Source organism: Octodon degus, unplaced genomic scaffold, assembly GCF_000260255.1.
Source record: "Octodon degus isolate 3935 unplaced genomic scaffold, OctDeg1.0 scaffold00093, whole genome shotgun sequence".
NCBI lineage: Eukaryota > Metazoa > Chordata > Mammalia > Rodentia > Octodontidae > Octodon > Octodon degus.
Genome location: NW_004524669.1, coordinates 4,435,191 through 4,443,680, shown reverse-complemented (window position 1 = coordinate 4,443,680; position 8,490 = coordinate 4,435,191). Strand labels below are relative to the sequence as shown.

The window sequence follows — 8,490 nt, the reverse complement described above, 5'->3', positions numbered from 1 at the left end:
AAGAAAGAAAGAAAGAAAGAAAGAAAGAAAGAAAGAAAGAAAGAAAGAAAGAAAGAAAGAAAGAAAGAAAGAAAGAAAGAAAGAAAATAGAGAAAGGAAAAGAAAAGAAAGGGAGGAGAGGAGGAGGAAGGGATGGGGAAGAAAATGGTTTATGGATATCTTTATATGCTTGAAAATGTTTTCTACATTCACAATTTTTTTTTTTTTTTGCGGAACAGGGAATTGAACTCAGGTCCTTGTGCTTGCCAAGCAAGTACTTACTTTACTGTGCTATCTCCCCAGCCCCTACATTCACATTTAATACTTCGAAGAAATAACAATAATATTTTATCTTAGAATCTTGTATCTGTAGGCCGGAGAAATAGCTCAGTGACATAAATGCCTGCCAGGCAAGTGCCATGTCTTGAGTTCAATCCCCAGTACAAAAAAAATCCTGGGTCTGAATTTCCCCCAGAAATTGTGGGTATTGATTCATGGTCCTTGAGTTTTGTAAGTTTCAGAAGATGCATTCAGTGACATTCTGAATTTTTCTTTCTTTTTTCTTTTCAGGTAGCCAATTTTGTTGGCTGGCTGGTTTGTTTATTGGTTGATTCATTGGGTTTTTTGAGACAAGGTCTCAGGTTGAGCCTGGCCTTGAACTCACTATGTAGCCCAGGCTGGCCTCGAACTCAAGTTCATTGTCCTGCCACCACCCCACCTTCTAAATGCTGGGATTACAGGCATGTGCTACCACACTTGGCTGGCTGTTTGGTTTTTTGTTTGTTTGTTTGTTTTTCTGTTTGGTTTTTATGTCTGATTTTTTTTAATCTTTCACTTTTTCTTTGGAATTTGGAAATTGCAGCAGAATATAACTAGATATGTATTAGTTTTTTAAATCTTGCTAGACATTCAAAGAATTCTTTTGATCTTAATGCTCAAATATTGCTTTGTCACAAAAGTTTTCTTCTATTGTTTCTTTCTTTTTTGGTTCTATTCCATGTTTCTTTCTCTTGGAACAAATATTGAGATAAAAGATCTAACTTTAACAGTCTTGATCTTACCATTTCATACGGTTTCCATTTCATTTTGCTGTTGTCTCTTATTGCAAGATAGTCCCTCCATTTAACCTCCTAGATGACTTCCTCTATTATAGCTCAGCATTACTTATTTTACTTTTCATCTACTGGATTTTCTTTTCTTTCTTTTTTTTTTTTTTTTATTTAGGACAGGTGGACAGAGTATACAGGGTCTCACTGCATAGATCAGACTCATAGTGATCCTCCTGTTTTCAGCCTCCCAAGTACTGGGATTATAGGTGCATGCCACCATGCCCAGTCTCAATTGCCATTTCAGCACACCCTGGGGGCAGGGCTGGCACGGCAGGTCAGGGGATTGAACTCCCAGCCCCTGTGCCTGCCTTAGCAGGTGCTTTAATACACTGATTTATTTGGCTGGCCCTTATCTATTGGATTTTCAATATGGAATGTTTATAAATTGCCAAATCTTTTTTATGCCCAGATCAACTTTAGAAATATGTGGTTGGATTATTTTTTTTTTTGCAGAATTTTTTCAGTTTTAATAGGATGAAAATTGTGTTACAGAAAATAACTTTTAGCTCTATGCAGTCATTTGAAATAATATGAAAATCCAATAAACATTCACACTATCAGTGAAGGTGAAACCCTCCCAAAATTAATTTTCATGAATATAAAATACTTTTCAGTATTTGTCACTGATCCAAATTGAGGAACACTTCTGAAGATGTCCTCTCTAGGTTTCTTCAACAGCTCTAGTTAGGTTCACCTTGACCCTATGGGTTACTCTGCTTCGCCCACCACGAAGACCAGAGATATAAATGTGGGGCCTGGGCACTTGCGAGCCATCCTCCGTCATGGACTGGGTGCCAACATTTTTGGAGGGGTAAACCTGTGAGCCATTTTCTCTTCTCATGTGACTGAGATCTGTCTGTACTGAGTGAGTAATTTTCTGACATAAATTGGCCAATTTTATAGCTTTTCTTCTGAGTTCCCATTCATTCCAGTCATAGGATCGCACAATGGTTGGCTGCAGAAGGTGTGTATCTGTCTGTGTGCTATTTTCACACCTGGTAATTGGTTTTATGTAATGTTTGTCAACATCTCTCACCTGAGAATACAGAATCAAGGTTTCAAACTGTTGATGAAACTCCAGAAGCTGAATTAACTCCGCATTTTTTTTGCCTTTTCCTTAATTAAGTCAATATATTTTTCAGGATTTTCTGCAAATGATTATGCAGCATCTCTGGTTTGATAGTGTAATGCTTTTGTTTATATTTCGAAATTCCAATTGCTGGATTTCCTGGAAGGAGAAGCACATCACTTGTAGCAAATGTGTAACCACAAAATCCCTGATAATGAATCAACAATTTATCAAAATTTGCTGTTGTTTCTGGGAAAAACCATTCAAGTGTTTTGAAATTCAACAAATGGACTCTATATCCCATGTGCTCTTCTGTTCTATTCGCATCTGTTTTCACAGTCACATCACCAAGAAGACCCTGCATCACTTTCTTGGGAAAAAGCGCTTCGTGAGCACCCAGGAACGGCTCCAGGTAAGTGGTCAAATTACTGAGGATGCTAATCAGAACAGTTTCATTCTGAAAGCTGGTCCACAGATTGGCCAGGGCCATAAAGATGGGAAAGACTTGGGACGTTGGGACGGCTGTCTTCGACTTCACTGTCATTTTTAGTTGTTCTAGTTGGGCTGCTAACTGCTTCATCATCATTTCCACTTCTTGAGGACAGGTTATTACATCTGCCAAGATAATCTGAAGGAAGATCTCATACTGTCGCATATTATACAGTGCTTCTTTTAACATATACTGCTCAAGTTCTTTACCCAGCAGTGGGTTTTTTGTTACTTTCTCCAGGATGGCTGTGTAACAGTACACCTGGTCCTGGGCATTCTGAAGTTGGGCATCAATATACTGAGTGGTGGCTGGGATTGCTTCATGTAGAATAGCTGGCAAATCATCAATGCCTTCTCCTCCTTTTCCACACTCTTTGTTAAATAAGTGAATGCCAGTAACAATCACGGTGAGTTCTTTCAACTGGTGTTCTTTGTCCCTTTTAGTAAGAGTTAGAAATGTCCCCAGCTCAGCCTGAAGAAACACACTCTGTAAGGCAGCTGTTGCCTCTCTGACAATCTTGATGTCTGTAAGGGATCCGAGCCCAGAGCGCAGTAACACATAGCTGACAGTCTTTCAGTAGAGGCTTTCCAGTTCTTCTCTAGCGCTTGCTCTGTTGTCTGTAATTTCTCTACTAACCAAGCTTAATCTGGACTCTAGGGCTTGGTGATGTTCTTCAAGAAAGTCCTCTCGACTTGTATAATTCATATCAAAGTAAACTTGCACCTTAATTGTGTCCAGGGATGGATTTTTGGTATCCAGTAGCCGAGTTACACAAAGCTTAATGAATTTCTGAACATCGCTTTTCATGAGGGTCCTCACCATAAAAGCAACCAGAGTCTCAGAAACAATCTCGCCATGGGCTGCACATTCTTGTCCTATTTCCCATATGATATTCTTTATAACGCTTTCTGCTTGAGTGAGAGGCATTCTTTCAGGTGCTCCCCATTAAAACTCACTGTTTTGAATCAATGAAGTAAATTTGGGGTCAAAGGCCAAAATCTGTTCTTTGAAATGCTCTGTCTCTAAGTCCTTTGCACACCAGGGAGGGAGACCTTATAGAGCACGATGAGCGCATATGGATCTTTCTTTCCTTTCCTTCCTTTGCTTTTCCCTGTGGTTGGATTCTTATAGAAGCATTTTTGTTCTTATAGGTTGTTTTTAAGTTCTATATTAGTTGTTCCATTAAGTTTTTTTCAATAGACTTGGTTTTTTTTTTTTGTTTTGGTTTGGTTTTTGGCAGAACCAGGGATTGAACTCAGGCCCTTGCACTTGCCTGGGAAGTGCTTATTCTACTGAGCCATCTCCCCGGCCCCCATTTTCTTCAATAGAAGAAAACTGTTCTCTTCAATCAGAACTATCTGTTCTGATCATTCAACTTGATGTCTTCTTTCCAGCTGGCAGTGAAGTGGCCAGGAGCTAGGACTCTCTCGTCTGAAGTGTGGGTAGAGCCTCCAGCTTCTTTGACTATACGTGGTATCAACAGCAAAAGACAGTTTTCTCCAAGCAGAGTACATAGAACAAGTCACTTCTAGGAAAGCTGGTCAATAGATCTCATGGCTTCTCTGCAGACCTTTTGCAGAGTAGCCAGAGCTGGGCCCTTTTCTTTTCCTGAAGGAGTAGACCCACCCAATTGGTAACACAGGGGATCTCGGCTCTGCTAGATAAACCCATTAGGACAGGGTTCTACAAATTCAAAGCTTCTCCTATGTCTGCTCTTGGCTCCAGCAAAAAACCAAACTTCAACATCTTCCACCCACTGTCATTAGCAGACTGACCTTTGAGTATCCTAGTAGGACAATAGGAAGAGAAATACTCCACCAACGGGGCTGAGGATTTGGCTCAGTGGTAGAACCCTTGTCTAGCAAGCTGGAAGCCCTGGGTTCGGTTCTCAGCACCAAAAACAAAAAAATAAACCTTACTTTGGCCACCATTTTACAAGATGAGTGGATGATGAATGGATGGATAGACAGATATTGCTACATAAATTTCGGTCAAATATATGCATGTGTATGTTTTAAATAAGCAAACCATAAGCCTTATGATGAAAAATAAAAAATATTAGCGCTCCCTCTCTCTCTCTCTCTCTCTCTCTCTCACACACACACACACACACACACACACACAATCTCTACTGCCTAAAGGCAACCACGTTCAAATTTTAACCTTTTTTGGGGGCGCTGGCATGGCATGTGGTGCCAGGGATCGAACCTGGTCCCTGTGTTTGCCTAAGCAGGAGCTTGGTCTACTGGGCTATCTCACCAGCCCTAGCGTTAGATTTTCTATTGAAGTTTATGATCCATATCCAGTTAATTTTCGTGTAAAACATTAAGTCACTTGTTTCCATGTGAATATTCAGTTCTTGCAAGACCATTTGTTGAGAAGACTATTCCTTCTCCATGGAATTGCCTTTTAATCTTTGTCAAGTATCAGCTGACCATATGTGTGGGCCCATCTCTAGATTATACTCTATCCACATGTACAGCCTTTTGCCAGTACCAAACTGTCCTGATCACCATAGTTTTATATTAAGTGTTGAATTAAGAGCTTAAGCCCCCTAGGGTGAGTTAATAGTGACCTTTCTTCGGGGCTAGTTTAGGCTTTCCTCTAAAGTATGACCCTTGCAGGATCTCTGCTAAGTACTCCAGATTTTTATAAACACTCTTCTCTCCCATTAATTGGAACTTGGTTTGTCTTTCAGTCCTACTTGAGTTCTGAAATTCATTCAGCTCCTAACAGTCATTTTCTTTGCCTATCCTGGGAAGTTATACTCCACATGGATGCAGCCTGTTGTTCTCCAGGGGACTCCAGAACACCCATGAAGATTGCTAGCATTCTCTCCATTCCGCTCCTTTCTTTTTCTTTAGCTGTCTTAAGATTCAGCATTCCTGTTTCTGCCTTTTTTCTATTTGTTTTTGTTTTTGCTTTTACTCTTCTAAATAAAATAAAAAAGATTCACCATTCTTGGCCTGAATTTCATCTACTTTCTAGTTTGCAAAAGAGTTTTATCATCATCTCCCTTGCTATTTTCTTTTTCTTTCTTTCCTTTTTTTTTTTTTTTCTGGGGATCAAACTCAACACCTTGTGCTTATGAGGCAGGCACTTATGCCACTGAGCTATATCCATGGCCCAAAATTTTGGGCTGTTGTTGTCTCTCTCTCTCTTTTTTTTTTTTTTTTTTTTTTTTTTTTTTTTTTTTTTTTTTTTTTTTTGAGACAGGGTCTCATATTGTTCAGGCTGGTCTTGAGCTCACTTTGTTGTTTTTTTGGTTTTTTTGTTTTTAATTTATTTATTTGTGTGTGTGTGTGTGTGTGTGTGTGTGGCCAGCTCAGCCCACCAGGGGGCAGGGCTGACTGGCATGTGGTACTGGGGGATTGAACCGTGGTCCCTGTTTGAGCTCACTTTGTAGCCCAGGCTGGTCTCGAACTTGCAATGATCCTCCTGCCTCAGCCTCCCCAGGGCTGGGATTACAGGTATGCGTCACCACACCCTGCTTTCCCTTGCTGTTTTATTTGCCCACTGTCCACACTGACAGTTGAAAATTCCATTTCCGTGCTGTGGTTTCGCTATAACAAAACAAATGTGACCCTAAGAAGCACCACACTATATAAAACTGTGCAATGAAAACTAAAGAGGGAAAAGTGGTGCTGCAGTTGCTACACTCAAAATCTTCACTAGTGACCAACAAAAGAGTTAATAAACTCATAAAAATGTTAAGTATTTTACTAAATGGTTAAGAAATACATAGTTACTACAATAAACAAGATATTTTACCTTGAAAAAGTAACAAGGTAGTAGCTTCATGAAGCGGCAGGAGGGTTACCTGAAACCTGACAAAACATTTCTGTGGATTACCAAAACAGCTTATTTTAAATGGATCTCCCTCCAGAAGATGACTCACTTCATGGTACATATGGCTGCCAAAGAGCCTCAGCTGAAATACCTGCTATAGGCAAAAAGCCCAGCCAGACCTGAGAGAGACACAGAATGCTGGGGAACAGGCTGCTTCCTCAGCCAACAAGGCAGCTCCGGCAAGCTCCCTGGCAAGAGCACAGGGAAATGAGAAGAAAGTCCAGGGCTGCAGCCCTGCAGGGGCCCCAGGCCTGATCTTATCAGTCAGGTTCCTGTAAGGAGACATGGCCACAGCAATTATTCAAACAGGAAGAATTCAATGTGAACAATAATTAGCTAGGAAGAGAGTTGTTAAGTGGGTCAGTGAAAGGGTGAAAAGAGAACTCAGATCACAGAACCCATCAGAGCATCACCACAGCAGGGATGAGGGAGCAAAGGTGGAGAGGTTAGAGGTTACAGAAAGTCTGACCCGTGGAGACTGCTGGGCTGGCCTGGTGGGCAATGAGGCTGACTCTCCCGGGTGTTGGAAAACAGCCCACGGGGTATCAGTCCAAGACACTATTGGTGCAAAGCAGCCAGCCCAAGGCTCCCGCTGGCGCCCCCTATTGACAGGTCCTAATGACCAGATGCAAATGACCCATACTATGGGAGCATGAGTCAAAGCTGAGAGACTACAGCCTAGCACGGGACGCATTCCTCAGCTCTAATCCCATCTGCTTACATCACCCCAGCACTGCAGGACAGCTGTTTTGTGAGCCCTTGGTTTGGGGTTTCTGAGAAATAAAAATGCAATTAAAATATTTTCGAGGGCTGGCGAGACAGCTCAGCGCACTAAGTGACTGCTTAGGCAAGTGTGGGGACCAGGTTATGATCCCTGGCACCACAGGCCACTCCAGCCCTGCCCCTTGGGCACACAAAGCTGGCCAATGAATCCAGGTGTGGTGGTGCACACCTGTAATCCCAGCACTGTGGAGACTGAAAACAGGAGGATCACTAACGAGTCTGAGCTGCTACTGAGACCTCATACCAAATATATATATCCTCTTATCTTCCCTTCCTGCCTTCATTCCTTGTTCCCTAAATGTTTCTTGAATAAAACCAAACTCATATCGACAAACATGCTAACTTTTCCTGCCTAAAAATATGTCACCTACCTTTTTAAACAATATACCATTGTCATTTGAGTCAGACATTCAAATTAAGGCAGCCCATGAGCAAAACAATTTGAGTTGGGCATGGTGCCACATGCCTATAATCTCAGCACTTCGGAGGCTGAGGCAGGAAAATCACCATGAGTTCAAGATCAGCCTAGGCTATATAGTGAATTCAAAGCCAGCCTGAACCACAAAGCAAGGCCCTGTCTCCCAAAACAATGTGTTTAAGGGATGGCCAAATAGCTCAGTGGATTAAAGCACCTGCAAGCAGGCTCAGGAGCCAGGGGTTCAATCTCCAGGCCTGCCATGCCGGCCCCACTCCTGGGGCACACTGAGATGACACAATTGAGACTGGGCGTGTTGGCCCGCACCTGTAATCCCAGCCCTTGGGAGGCTGTAAATAGGCGACCACTACAATTCCAATCTAGTAGTGAGAGCCTGAACACCCTGTAGACCCTTCCCTAAAATACAAAAAAAAAAAAAAGTTTAAAAAACAAAAAAGCCATGAAGATGTTCATCATGGTATTAGAAACAGAGAGACAGAGACAAAGAAAGCCACATATTACCCAATAGGGGAGTAAGTTTTGAGACAGTTCCTTTTTTTTTTTTTTTTTTTTTTTTTTTTGCAGAACCGGAGATTGAACTCAGGATCTTGTGCTTGCCAAGGAAGCGCTTATTCTACTGAGCTATCTCCCCAGCCCCCGAGACAGTTCCTCTTGATATAACAGGTCTACATTTAAAATCAGAGTTATGAACTGGGCATGGTAGCTATAATCCCAGCACTTGAGAGGTTGAGACAGGAGGATCACAGCTAGTTCGAGACCAGCCTGGGGGCTACAA

At 41.7% G+C, this 8,490-nt stretch overlaps 1 pseudogene; it reads right to left on the bottom strand.

Annotated features, from left to right (window-relative positions):
- Nucleotides 1-1,749: 1,749 nt before the first annotated feature.
- Nucleotides 1,750-3,574, bottom strand: LOC101581053 (annotated as a pseudogene).
- Nucleotides 3,575-8,490: the final 4,916 nt, after the last annotated feature.